Below are 15,157 nucleotides of genomic sequence, written 5' to 3'. Positions count from 1 at the left end.
TATTTCTAGTTTAAATTATAATGTTTGTCAGATGAATAAACACTAGATGAGTATTTATTCCCCTCGTAGAGAACCTAAATGTGTTGCTCCTTTTTCATTAATCCACATCGATGTGTGGGGATTATTAAATGTTTGAAATATCTCTCAGTCCAAAATTTTCATTACTATTGTTGATGATTTCTCAAGGGTTACATGGTTATTTTTTTATATTAAGGACAAGTTTGAGGTCATGACTAAATTTAAATCCATTTGTGCCATGGTTTCTACTCAATTCAATACCACTATAAAGGTTCTTCGATCAGTTAATGCCAAGGAATACATGTCAAGTATTTTTGACTCCTTTTGTGTAGATAAAGGAATTATTCACCAAACCTCTTGTGTCTACACACTCCAATAGAATGGTGTGGCTGAAAGAAAGAATTGCCACCTCCTTGATGTTGCATGGGCCCTTCTGCAATATATGCATGTGCCCCACTTCTATTGGCCACATGGCATCCTTACGACCTATTTTCTTATCAACATATTACCGTCTTTGGTTCTTAATTGTGCCACTCCTTATTCATATGTTTTTCCTTATGATGACATGTTTTCCCTTCCGGTGCGAGTATTTGGTTGTATGTGTTTTGTCCATGTCACTTCTCCTCATACCACTAAATTGGATTTGAGAGCGCTTGATGGTATCTTCTTGGGGTACTCTCGTACTCGAAAAGGATACATGTGTAACAATACTTCTTGCTGATTTTTAGGACTCCATGGAGCTCATGGAGAAAAAGAAGGGACACTCATTAGGAGAACACAGGAGGAAGAAAAGGGTTATGGACTTATGTCGTAACCCTCTCCCTGAAGCTTAATTTATATATTGATAAAAGTATAATATTACAATAATACCCTTGGAACTTAAACTAATTATATCAATGACTGTGAGATGACTTTTATTTACCATCTTGTAATCACTGTGTGGGACTATGGTCCTTCTCCTTGGTCTATGGGCCTTGAACCATCTTCCATATCTCTTGGATGTGTGGACCTTCCTTGGTCATGTGGGCTGGGGTCCATCTTCCAACACTCCTCCTCAATCTGGGGGTGAGAGAACATCATGAATACTCAGCTTGTTGCAAATGGTGTATAGAATCTTTTCGTATAAAATAGCAGACCACCATATTTTCTAACACTCCCCCTCAAGCTGGTGTCTCTTCCAAGAGGCCCAACGGGCATAATATAAGTGAGAGTAAAGTCACTCCTAGCCGTAAGACATCACTCCATACTCCAGTCAAATAACTCATGTTGGATGTTGGGCACACTCCTATCCTCTGTAGGTAGTGGGTCTATAGGCGTTGCTCCGAAGTGTAGTAATAAACTTCTCCATCACGGTGTCCCTCCACAGGGCACCAATTCTCAAATGGTAGGAGTAAAGATGCCAATTAAGGGGGGTAACGGTTAATCACCCGGAAGATAATATTTTGGGCCACCATGTGCTTTCTTCTTCATCAAAATAACCAACACTGACTACAATCAACAACTGAGAAGTTCTTCTTCAATAATAATGTCTAAGCCAAAGAGACACAATAGCAGCAGATGAAATGGTCTTGGGCCCAAATAACATGTACCAAATACGCAGTTTTATAGCAGCGGATAACCAATAGGTAGTAAAAGTCCTTAAGACCAATAAAGACACATAAGATAATCTGCAGCAAGTCCAACCTTGAATAAGGAAACTATGCACCATGTAATAAGCTGAGGATAATCCAAGGTAATAATCCAGGGTAATAATCAAATTGAAGTCAAACCGGTAGCAGATAACAAATAACATATAGTAGCTTTGACAATGAGTGAGTAAGTAAAGCCGAGTAATAGACTACCAATAATAAGTTGAACTAAGTGCTGTTTGATAATCAATAAATTGAACAATCTCCAATGCACTCATCCTTCATACGTCTCCTTCTATTCTCTACCTCAAGTTGATAGATGTTGGAAGATGGGCACAAGCCCACACAACAAAGGCAGACCTACAAATCCAAGTGTATTGGAAGATGGGCCCAAGCCTATATGACCAAGGAAGGCCCACACATCCAAGAGATGTAGAAGAAGGCTTAAGGCCCATAGACCAAGGAGAAGACCCATAGGCCCATACAATGATGGGAGGATAGTAAATAAAGAGTCATCTCATATAGATGACATTGATATAATTAGGTTAAGTTCTAGGGGTATTATTGTAATATTATAGTTTGATTAATCTATAAATTGAGCTTGGGGGGAGGGTTAGGACAATAAGTCTATAACCTCTTCTTGCTCTTGTTTTTTTTTCCAATGGGTATGTCTCTCTTTTTCTCCATGATCTAAATCCATGGAGTCCTGAAAATTAGTAGGAGATAATGTCAACGATCCTAGCTTGAAGTCAACAAATATTTTGCAAGCTCAAGTGCTAATCCACCTCTTGTATGATCAAGTAAAAGAGGGTTAGGACAATAAGTCTATAACCTCTTCTTGCTCTTGTTTTTTTTTCCAATGGGTATGTCTCTCTTTTTCTCCATGATCTAAATCCATGGAGTCCTGAAAATCAGTAGGAGATAATGTTAATGATCCCAGCTTGAAGTCAACAAATATTTTGCAAGCTCAAGTGCTAATCTACCTCTTGTATGATCAAGTAAAAGAAGGCTAGTATTAAAAACTTCACTAGCTCAAATATTCTAAACCAAATAACTCAAGCCAAGCCAAATATTTCAATCTTTTCTTGCCATAATATTTTAGGCAAGAATACCAAATCAAATTCTTTGTAATCTTTCAAAATACCATCAAAATCTCACAAAATGTGTGGCTGGAAAAATCTTCTAAATAAGGTAGTTTCATCCTTCAATTGGTGCCAACTTATAAATCAAAGAAGACACTTTTCCTTGACTTTTTTTCATTAAACCTTTAGGAAACACAATATTTGACAAATAAATCAAGGAAAGTTTCTAAAAATAAGATGATCATTAAAGATTCTTTCCAGATATTGTTAGTAAAAAAGCAAAATATTTCCAAGGGTAGATCATGAAATACTTTCCTGATATTGTTTATCAATTAGATAACTCAAAAAACAACACTATACCAGCATGACCTTTGATTCTTCCAATGCAAATATATCCTTTAATTTTCATTAAATTGATAAGAAATTTTCTCCTTCTAAAACTAGACTAAAATACCTTTTAACCAAGTATAACTTCTCTTAATAAAATATGCTTATTTTGAGATAAATAATCTGATTTCTTTTGGACTCTGTAATCTGGCCGAATTGAGTACTCTTTCTTTTTTCGCCAGTATGACCATTGACTATTTCGAGATTGATATATCCATATAAAAAAAACTCAGAATGAGAATTGGTTGAGTTTGTAAGAAAATAGACTTACATATAGTTCTTTTGATATATAATTCTCCATATAAAGTCTCGTTTTTATAGCATAAAATGACTCAAAAGTAACAGTTTTCTGCTACTGCATGAAACTTTTCTGATTCTTTACCTTTGATACTTCAGATATCGATTTCACTTTCTATAAAATTTTGATTTCAACGATTCATTTTGATTTGGAAACTAGACTCAAGTATATTTCCAACAGTATATAATTTTCTATATGAAAAATAAGGTAAGGGAGTGAAACATACAATGAAATATAGAAATTGAGAAATAAGACTAAAGGAAAAATAAGAAACTCCTTTTTTTCTTTTTCATTTTTTTTTCTTCTTCTTCCTTCCTTTCTTGTCCATCCTTTTTTTTCATGTTCTTCTCCTTTTACATCTCAGATCATTGCCCACTCTGATACCTTGTTGATGTTCAAGATTCTACAGATTTAGCTCATGGAGAAAAAGAAGAAGGGACACCCATTGGGAGAAAACAGGAAGAAAAAAAGGGTTATGGACTTATGTCCTAACCCTCCCCCGAAGCTCAATTTATAGATTGATAAAACTATAATATTACAATAATACTCCCGCAGCTTAAACTAATTACATCAATGCCTTCTCTATGAAATGACTCTTTATATACCATCCTGCCATCACTATGTGGGCCTATGGACCTTCTCCTTGATCTATGGGCCTTGAGCCCATCTTCCACATCTTTTGGATGTGTGGGCCTTCCTTGGTTGTGTGGGCTTAGGCCCATATTCCAATACCTTTTTTGGAAAATATTTGTGTCTAGAGATGTAACATTCTTTAAACAACAACCATTTTATTCACCTATAGGTACTCCATTGGGTTCTTCCATGCTATTGAGTTCCCGAAGCCTATTGTGTCCTTTGATGACTCCACATCTCGAAGCCACGATGAAATATATCTTCAGCCTTTTGTGGCCATGGATGATACCTCACTTGTGACTTCTGTAGATTCTCCTGAGGTAAGTTCTTCTCCTCCTTGTGAGTCTGGTTCTCCATTTGGTACTTGTCTGATTACTCTTTGCAAAGAGCCTCGGTCTTTTACTCAACCATCTTCATCTCACCCCATATCTCAATTTGTATCTACTCACCGATTATCACCATCATGTTGTCACTTTCTTGTTTCTATTTACTCTACTTCTATTCCTTTATCTTATAAGGAGGTCCTCCAAAATCTTGGATGGAAAGTGGCTATGGACGAAGAAATGATGGCCTTTTATGGAAAACAATATATGTTGATGATATTATCCTGATAGGCAGTGATACTGACAACATAAATAAAGTTAAGCTTAAGATTAGTAGTGAGTTCAAGATGAATGACTTGGTGCTCCTAAAATATTTCCTTGGTATAGAAGTTTTTCAATCTAGATATGGCATTATTCTGTCACAAAGAAAATATGTGCTTGACTTACTTAGAGACACATGAATGATGAGACGTCATCCTAAGGACATTCCCATGGATATTGTAGAATTTAGGATCCCATGTGGAAGACTTTACATCAACGAAGAAGATGAAGAAGAAGAGAGGAAGGAGAGGAGAAGGAGAAGGAGAAGGAGAAGAACCAAGATGGAGAAAGTTTGGATTATGGGAGAAGAAGGTGCGCCAACCAAGTGAGGTGGGAGGCTAGACGAATTTCTTGAGAAAAGAGGGGAGAGCTTCAATGCTCTTCCTCTTAGCCAATGCCTAGGGGTGGCATCGAGCCGAGCTGAGCCCTAACCTGCCTATGTTCGAGCCGAGATGGATTTAAATATTTCGAACTCAAGCTCGAGCCGACCCTAGCCTCGAGCCTAATAATTTTAACCAAGTTCAAGGTCGAGCTTCAACCTACATTTAATACTTTGCATAAAATATTTGTCAAATAATTATATATAAAATTATGCATACATTTAAAAAAAATGATAAGGGAGGTTCGGGATTAAATCTAGATTATGGATTAGAATGCACCAATATTAATCTTTTTTATCCTAAATTTTGTTTAACATATTTTGTAATTTATGAATCTGGCCATAAATTTACCATGGCCTCCTTAGTGCCCCTGGTTGAAAATTTATATTTTAGGAAAAACTAGAAATATTTTTCCTAGGATACATATTTCCAAAAAAATTTTAAATAAAATCCTATTACTATTAGTGACTTACTAGAAAATTACAAGAAATATTTTAAAATTTTCTTAGGAAAGTTAAATGGACCTCTTATTGCCTCTTCCAAGGAAATAAATCAAAATTAATAATCAATCTAATATATAACTATACTTATCGATAAATTTTTAATGAAATAAAATGTCAAACACAAAATTGCTATGAAAATTGCCTCATGCTAAAAGTATTACAGCATCAACTGTCAAATACTTATTCAAAAATTTTCTATATGGTTTTCTAGCCCATCTTGGTAGGCAAATCTTACTTAAAAATTTATATAATTTTTAATAGGAATTTCTAATTAGAAAAATATTTCCAAAAAACATGAGGCACTAATAGTCTCTAGAAACATATTTCTACTAAAAATGTCTTTTCAACATTTCTTGAAAAACCCACTAATAGTCCCTAGAAACTTATTTCTACTAAAATGTCTTTTCAATTTCTTCAAGAGCCATGAGGTAGGGACAACCAGAGTTCAAGAAATAGTTTTTTTTCACTTGCTTATGATCTCGCATGTGTGAAATCACACGAAGTCTTCGCGCGTAGGGGGTGTTGAGATATTTATATCGACCGGGCCGATCCTTGTATAAGGTCATGTTGTGCCTCTCACTAATGCCTTGAGGTTTTAGCGCAATTGGTTTCATCATGGTATCAAATCAAGGAGTTTAGGATCTCTTCATGGAGTTATTATGAAATCTGTTCAAGAAGTTGTAAAAGGAGTTCAGTCATAAAGAGATAAGTTCATCATCTTCTTATTTACTTTTTTTTTGTTTCCTTTTCTTATTTACATACTCATTTTTACTGTTTTTCTTTACTTCTTGAATTTTGAGTCACATCAAGTCAAGATAAATCTTTATATGTTGTAAAGATTTATTTCTATGACTAAATTGATGTTATAATCTTGACTCCTTGTAAATCAATTACAAGAGTGATCAAGATCATTTGCTGTTTGCATCTTATTAAGATTGATGGGTGAAATTCAATTACCTTTATGTAATTTGGATCCATCTCATTTGAGGTAGAATTCCAGCACATGTTGTTGTATCTTCTCCTACTTTAGGTTGCTCATGGGTTTGTGTTATGTTGTTAGATGCCCATTATATATTTGATGAAATGCCAACAGCCATTTACCCTTAGTAGTTCCATTTTTTTTTTAACTTCAACAATTGAATTTTTTCTTACGTTGAAGTCTCCCATGAGCTAAAGATAAATTTCTTCCAAGTGTCTTGGTTTGTCGTTAAATCTTCTCTAAATTTTTGTCTATTGCTTGTTTGTGTTGGAGTTTGGATTAAGGCCTAATCGGTTGCATCTACTTTCTTCTCTTTGTTCGTATGAATACAAGAGAAGTTGAGTGATGGCTGGATGTTATTATCACTTTCTAAAGGCACAAATTTGTTGATAATTTGGTGCTTGCCCTTGTGAAAGAAATTGGTTCTTGTTCTCTTTTGTTGGTGATTGATTTGGTCTACGGGTTCTTCAAATTACATAGAGTAATTTTTCTTTGAAGAAGGATTTTTCCCTTGACCTCCATATTTTACTTGCCTCATCATGGAGATTGGATACAATAGTAATAAGAGTGATATACTCCGTATTACTACAATTCCACTTAGAGGTCTCTCCAATTATATGAGCTGATCACAATTGGTTCGGAGGGTTCTTATAACGCGTGACCTCTTGAGCCACGTTGTTAACTTTCCTCCTCCGATTGATGAAGAAGATGCGTCCTACCACAAGTGGGTTAAGGATGATAACATGTTGATAAGTTAGCTCATTAATAGCATGGAAGAGCAAGTGGCCAACAATGTGGTCCACTTGGAAACCGCCAAGAACATATGGGACACTTGTGCCAAACTTTACTCAAGCACTGCTTCATTACAAAAAATATATGATATCTTACAAAACATGCTGCATACAAAACATGGAGATAATATTTATGAATTTTTGGCACGGTTTCGCGGTCTTCTTCAAGAATGGAAACTAGCTCAGCCATATTCCACTGATATTGCCATTCAAGAATGATAAAGAGAAGCTTTGGCAGCAGCCATTTGCTTATCGAATATTAAACCATACCTAGAGGTGGCCAAAACTCAACTTCTAAGTTCTTCTGCTCTTCCATCATTCGATGATATTAGTGCTACATTACTTAGGACACCGGATCCATCCCCTCCTTCTCCTATTGATGCTCCATAGGCGATGTTATCTGGCAATCGGGGAACATCTTCCTCATCCCAAGGACGGGGCAGAAATATGAGAGGGGGTCGAACTATAAGAGGGGCTGAAAATAGAGGTGGTAGAACAGGTCAAAATTCTTTCCGTACTGAGCCTCAACTTTGCACTTATTGTGGCCGTCAAAACCACCTTGTGGCATCATGCTGGAAACTTCATGGCAAACCTGATTGGGCCACAGCTAACCCAGTCTCAGTTAACATTGAGAAAAATGAAGATAAGGCTGAATCATCATCCTGAAATGTGACTCTTACGGCTGAGGACTATGCTGCATTTCAGAAAATGAAGTCCTTCATGGAATCATCTATTCCCTCATCATCTACTGCGGCCACTACTATTGTCTCAGGTATGCTTTCTTCCTCTTCTTCCTCTTCCTCTTGGATCATCGACTCTGGGGCCTCCGAACATCTATCAGGTAACAAACACTTGTTGCAGTCCTTATCTCCTTGTTATCCTCATAAATTTGTTACTATTGCGGATGGTACCCAAACCAAGGTCCTTGGCAAAGGTTCCTCCTCTCTTACTTCATCTATTCCCCTTCAAAATGTTTTGTTTGTTCCTCAATTTCCTTTAAATTTGCTCTCAGTTAGCCAATTGACCAAACAATTAAATTACTCTATCACCTTCTCACCGTCTTCTTGTGTCCTTCAGGATCTCACTACGAAGCGGGTGATTGGCGGCGACCATGAAAAGGGGGGTTTGTACTACTTCACTCTTCCACCATTAGCTGCATTATCGTCCACTACATTTGAGGCCCAACTTTGGCACAACCGACTTGGTCATCCGTCTACCCCTTCACTTCGTTCTTTGGTTCCATCTTTAAAAGGACTTTCTAATATCAGTTGTGAGGTTTGTCAATTAAGTAAACATGTTAGGAGTACATATTCTCCTCGTCTTACAACTACAAGTACTGCTCCGTTTGAGCTAATACATTCTGATGTATGGGGCCCTTTATGTGTCTCAAATATTTCCCAAGTTAAATATTTTGTCATTTTTGTTGATGATTTTACTCGAGTGACTTGGTTATATCTATTTAAAGAGTGTTCTGAAATTCTTCCTTTGTTTAAAAATTTTCATGCTATGGTCTTGACACAATTTGGGAAGAAAATTCAAACCCTTAGATCTAATAATGCTAAGGAATACATGTCTCATGACTTCAAATCATTTTATGAGAGTAATGGGCTTATTCATCAAACATTATGTGCCTATATTCCTCAACAAAATGGTGTTGCTGAAAGGAAGAATCGTCATCTTCTTGAAGTTGCTCGTGGCCTCCTCTACTCCATGAAGGTACCCTATTTCTATTGGCCTCATGCTATACTTACAACATGCTTTCTCATTAATAGGTTACCTTCATCAGTCCTTCATCATAAAACTCCTTACTCTGTGTTATTTAATGGTGAAGATCTTTTTTCTCTTCCTTTGAAAGTGTTTGGATGTACGTGTTTTGTTCATGTTACATCTCCATATAAAAATAAACTTGATCCTCGGTCTATGAAGTGCATTTTTTGGGATACTCTCGCACCCAAAAAGGTTATGTCTGTTACAATCCTACCCTTCAGAGGATGTTTATCTCTAGGGATGTGACTTTCTTTGAGGACACTCCCTTCTACTCCTCCCATGATGCTCCTCCAGGATGGACTTGTCCTTCTACTACTCCTTTTCCGCTTGTGCCGTTCAATCTTGAAGTGGATTGATCCCTTGATGCATCGGCCATACCTTCACCTGTGGAGTTGTCGGATCCACCCGAGGTAAGTCCTTCTCCTCCTATGTATGGGTCTGAATTTGATACTCGGCTTATTGCTTTAAGAAAAGAAAGTCGCTCCTGTACTACTTTGCATCCTATCTCAAATTTTATGTCTCGCCATCGCTTGTCTTCCGAGTGTTTTCAGTTTCTTGCGTCCCTTTCTTCTACTTCCGTTCCGCAGTCGTATCAGGAGGCCCTGAGACATCCAGGATGGAAGGCGGCTATGGATGAAGAAATGCACGCCTTATACGAAAACTAAACCTGGTACTTAACATCACTCCCGAATGGTAAAAGACCGGTTGGTTGTCGATGGTTTTTTTTCGGTGAAACATAATCCGGATGGATCGGTTGCTCGTCTTAAAGCTCGAATGGTTGCTAAGGGCTATACGCAGTGCTATGGGATAGATTATGAGGAGACCTTCTCTCCTGTTGCAAAATTGAATTCGGTACGCATCATCTTATCTATTGTTGCTAACTCCTCATGACCCATCTATCAGTTGGATGTTAAAAATGCTTTTTTAAATGGTGATATCAGTGATGAAATTTATATGGTTCAACCACCTGGTTATGTGGTTGAGGGGAAGTCAGTATGCCGGTTAAAAAAGTCTTTATATGGGCTTAAGCAGTCCCCTCGGGCTTGGTTTAATAAATTTAGTCAAACACTCCTACGGTTTGGTTTTCATCAGTGCTCAGTTGATCATTCAGTATATTATAAAGATACGGTCAAAGGAAAAATATTATTGGCCATATATGTGGATGATATTATATTAACCGGTGATGATGCTTTGAGCATACAAGAGGTGAAACAGATGATATGTCAGGAATTCTAGACTAAAGACCTTGGTATGCTTAAATATTTTTTGGGTAAAGAAATGCTTCAATCCAAACATGGGATAATATTGTCTTGAAGGAAATATGTATTGGATCTCCTTGAAGAAACAGGAATGAAGGGTTGTAGACCAGTTGACACACCTATGGATACAAATGTAAAATTATGTGCCACAAAAGAAGAAGATATTGATATTGGCAAATATCAAAGACTCGTGGGAAAACTGATTTATCTCACGGTAACTAGGCCAGACATATCATATGCTGTAAGTGTGGTGAGTCAATTCATGCACAAACCAAAAATTACCCAATGGCAGGCTTTAGAGAGAATATTACGTTATCTAAAAGGAGCTCCAGGAAGAGGATTGCTGTATAAAAAACATGGGCACTTCAACATAGAAGGCTTCTCAGATGCAAATTGGGCTGGATCTCCTGATGATAGAAAATCTACATCAGGATATTGCACTCTGGTTGGGGGAAACTTGGTTACATGGAAAAGTAAGAAGCAAAATGTGGTGGCAAGATCTAGAGCCGAAGCAGAATACAGAGCTATGGCCCATACCGTTAGTAAACTTTTATGGATTAGGACCCTTCTTACTGAACTAGGTTTTTTATAAAAATGGGTCCATGAATCTGCATTGTGATAATCAAGCAGCCATTCATATCACTTCAAATCCAATTTTTCATGAAAGAACTAAACATATAGAGGTGGATTGTCATTTTATACGGGAGAAGTTTCAAGCAGGAATAATCTCTCTCAAACATGTGTCATCTCAAGAGCAAGTAGACTAAACCCGTTACATCTAAAATCCTATCATTTATATGTGGCAAGTTGGGTATTTATGATGTCTTTTCTCCTCCAGCATAAGGGGGAGTGTTGGAAGATGGGCTCAAGCCCACGAGCTCAAGACAAGAAGCCCACACGTCAAAGGAGTGGCATATGTGTAAAATATGGTACTTTCCATAAAGATGGAATAGAAGTGTAAATATGTGTTCCTTTTATGTCTTTTGTTTTATCAAGTTGTAGCCCTAAGGGTATTATAAAACTATAAATAAAGGCATTGGCTAAGAGGTAGGGCATTGAAGAACTCTCCTCTCTTTCCACAAATTCGTCCAGCCCTCATTTTTCTTTTTGACACAACCCTCTTCTCCCTTAATCCAAACTTTCTTCTTCCACATTCTTCTTCTTCTCTTCTCCTTCTCTCTTCTTCTTCTTCTTCTTTCTTGTTGATCTAAAGTTCCTTTCATGAGATCCTAAATTCTACATGGTATCAGAGCAATGCTGGTCCCGAGTTCGAATCCCGCTCCCACCGATTTGTTCCCTCTGTTGGTTCACAGGGTTTCCCGTGCGGGGGAGTATTGAGATATTTACATCGACCGGGCCGATCCTTGTATAAGGTTATGTTGCGCCTCTCACTAATCCCTCGTGGTTTTAGCGCAATTGGTTTCAACAGGGGGGAAGATTATTTCTCCCTTGACTTAGGTCTCTGGTTTTTCGCTGAGACAACTGGGAGGGAAGGGGGTCTAGCGGCGTCGGCGAGGACCTGTCGTTGGGGCTGACAGAGGCGGCGGCGAAAAAAGCAGCGGTGAAGGCAAACGAGGGGAGGAAGAAATCGAACTGAGCAGCAGCGAAGGTGGCCAATGAGTAGCTATTGACGGCGAAAGAGGCTGCCACAGCAACGGATGGGTGGGGATTGGCAGTGATGAGGGGAGGAAGAATTGTTCCTCCTCGCTCTCGCTCCCATTCCTGCTCCCGCTCCCGCTCCCCCACTCCCGACCCCGACTCTCGAGTCCGGTAATGAGCCGGATCGTGAGCTTTCAAACCGAATCATGGCTCGGTCAAGCTCGACTCGTTAACTCAAACGAGCCTTATCTGGATCTCAAACGCCGGAACCGAGCCGAGCTCGAGCCACTCGCGAACCAGCTCGGTTCGATGCCACCCCTACAAATGCCTTTATTTATCATTTTACAATGCCCTTAGGGCTACAACTTGATAAAAGAAGAGACATGAAAAGAACAAGTATTTACACCTTTATGCCATCTTTATGGAAAATATCCTATTTTACCCATATGCCACCATTTAGTCGTGTAGGCTTAATAGCCTTGAACTTGTGGGCTTGAGCACATATTTCAACACTCCCCATCAAGCTGGAGGAGAACAAACATCATAGATACCCAACTTGCCACATATAAAGGATAGGATTTTAGAGGTAACTGGTTTAGTGAGGATATCTGCTACTTGCTCTTGAGATGAAACATGTTTGTAGAAAATTATTCCTACTTAAAACTTCTTCCGTATAAAGTGGCAATCTGCCTCAATGTGTTTAGTCCTTCCATGGAAAAGTGGATTTGAAGTAATATGAATGACTGCTTGGTTATCACAATGTACACGCATGAGATCTCCTTTATAAAATCCTAATTTGGTAAGAAGGGTCCTAATCCATAAGAGTTTACTAACTGTGTGAGCCATAGCTCTGTATTCTGCTTCGGCACTAGATCTTGCAACCACATTTTGCTTCTTACTTTTCCATGTAACCAACTTTCCTCCAACAAGAGTACAATATCCAGACGTAGACTTCCTATCATTAGGTGATCCAGCCCAATCTGCATATGAAAAGTCTTCTATGTTGAAATGCCCATGTTTTTTTATAAAGCAATCCTCTTCCCAAAGCTCCTTTAAGGTATCGTAATATTGCCAGAGGGTAAGTTATGGTTTGTGCGTGAATTGACTCACCACGCTTACAACATATGATATGTCTGGTCTATTTACAGTGAGATAGATCAACTTTTCCACAAGTCTTTGATATTTTCCAATATCAATATCTTCTCTAATCGTTGCACATAATTTTACATTTGTATCTATAGGTGTGTCAACTGGTCGACACCCTTTTATTCCTATTTCTTCGAGGAGGACCAAGATATATTTTTGCTGAGACAATATTATGTCATGTTTAGATTGAGACAATATTATCTCATATTTGGATAGAAGACAATATTATCTCATGTTTGAATTGAAGAACTTCTATTCCTGTCTCTATATCATATTTTTCACTTCCTATATGCTATGTGCAACATTGCCGGTTAAGATAATATCATCAACATATACAACTAATAATATTTTTCATTTGATGGTATCTTTAAAATATACCGAATGATCTACCGAGCTCCGATGAAAACCAAACCATAGAAGCGCTTGGCTAAATTTATCAAACCAAGCCCGAGGGGACTGTTTAAGACCATATAAGGATTTTTGTAAAGGGCATACTGACTCCCCCTCAACAACATAACCTGGTGATTGAACCATATAAATTTCTTCGCGTATATCACAATTTAAGAAGGCATTCTTTACATCGAGTTGACATGTAGACTATGATGAGTTAGCAACAAAAGATAAGAGGATACGTACCGAATTTAATTTTGCAATAGGAGAGAAGGTCTTTTCATAATCTATCCCATAGCACTGAGTGTATCCTTTAGCAATGAGTCAAACTTTAAGGCAAACAACAAACCAGTCAGGGTTATGTTTAACTGAAAAACCCATTTACAACCGACCGGTTTTTTTCATTGTGGGAGCGATGCTAAGTACCAGGTTCGATTCTCATATAAGGCGTGCATTTCTTCCTCCATAGCTGCCTTCCATCCTGGATGCTTTAGGGATTCATGATAGGACTGTGGAATGGAATTAGAAGAAAAAGATGCAAGGAACTGAGAGCAATTAGAAGACAAACGATGGTGAGACATAAATTTGGAGATAGGGTGAGAAGTAGTACAGGAACAACGTTCCTTTCTTAAAACATTAGGCCGAGTATCAAATTATAGCCCAAACATAGGAGGAGAAGGACTTACCTCGGGTGGATCCCATAATTCCATAGGTGAGGTGGTGGCCGGTGCTTCAGAGGGTTGAGTAATATTGACATTGAAAGGCACAAGTGGACAAGGAGTGGTAGGAGGAAATGTCAACCCTGCAAGAACATCATGCGAGGAGTAGAAAGAGGTGTCCTCAAAGAAGGTCACATTTCTAGATACAAGCATTCTCTGAAGGGTAGAATTGTAACAGACACATCATTTTTGGGTGCGAGAGTACCCCAAAAAAAAATATCTCATAGAACGAGGATGAAGCTTACTCTTTTGTGGGGAAGTGACATGGACAAAACATGTACATAAAAAAACCTTAAGAGAGAGAAAAGAGATCTTCACCATGAAATAAAATAGAGTAAGGAGTTTTATTGCGAAGAATAGATGAAGGTAACCTATTAATAAGAAAACAAGCCATAAGTATAGCATGAGACCAAAAAAAGTAGGGTACCTTCATGGAGTAGAGGAGGCCCTGAGCAACTTTAAGAAGGTGATGATTCTTTCTTTCTGCAACACCATTCTGTTGAGGGGTATAAGCACCTGATGTTTGGTGGATAAGCCCATTACCCACACAAAATTATTGGAACTCACTAGATAAGTATTCCTTAGCTTTATCAGACCTAAAGGATTTGAATTTTTTTTCCAAATTGAGTCAACACCATAGCATGAAAGATTTTAAAAATAGGAAGGATTTCAGATCGTTCTTTAAATAGATATAACTAAGTGACTTGGGTAAAGTCATAAAAAAATGTAACAAAGTATTTAACTTGAGAAATATTAGATACACACAAAAGTCCCCATACATCAGTGTATTAAAGCAAAAGGAGCAAAACTTGTAGTTGTAAGGCGAGGAGAATTTGTAATCTTATGGTGTTTACTTGATTGACAAACCTCACAATTTATAGTAGAAAGTGATTTTAATGAAGGAAGTAAATGATGAAGTGAAGATGCAGATGGA

This window comes from Aristolochia californica, unplaced genomic scaffold, assembly GCF_029961685.1.
Source record: "Aristolochia californica isolate CCGP_79_NKW_82.1479 unplaced genomic scaffold, dmAriCali1.0.hap1 SCAF_6, whole genome shotgun sequence".
In the NCBI taxonomy this organism is placed as follows: domain Eukaryota; kingdom Viridiplantae; phylum Streptophyta; class Magnoliopsida; order Piperales; family Aristolochiaceae; genus Aristolochia; species Aristolochia californica.
This window is presented reverse-complemented; position numbering follows the sequence as displayed.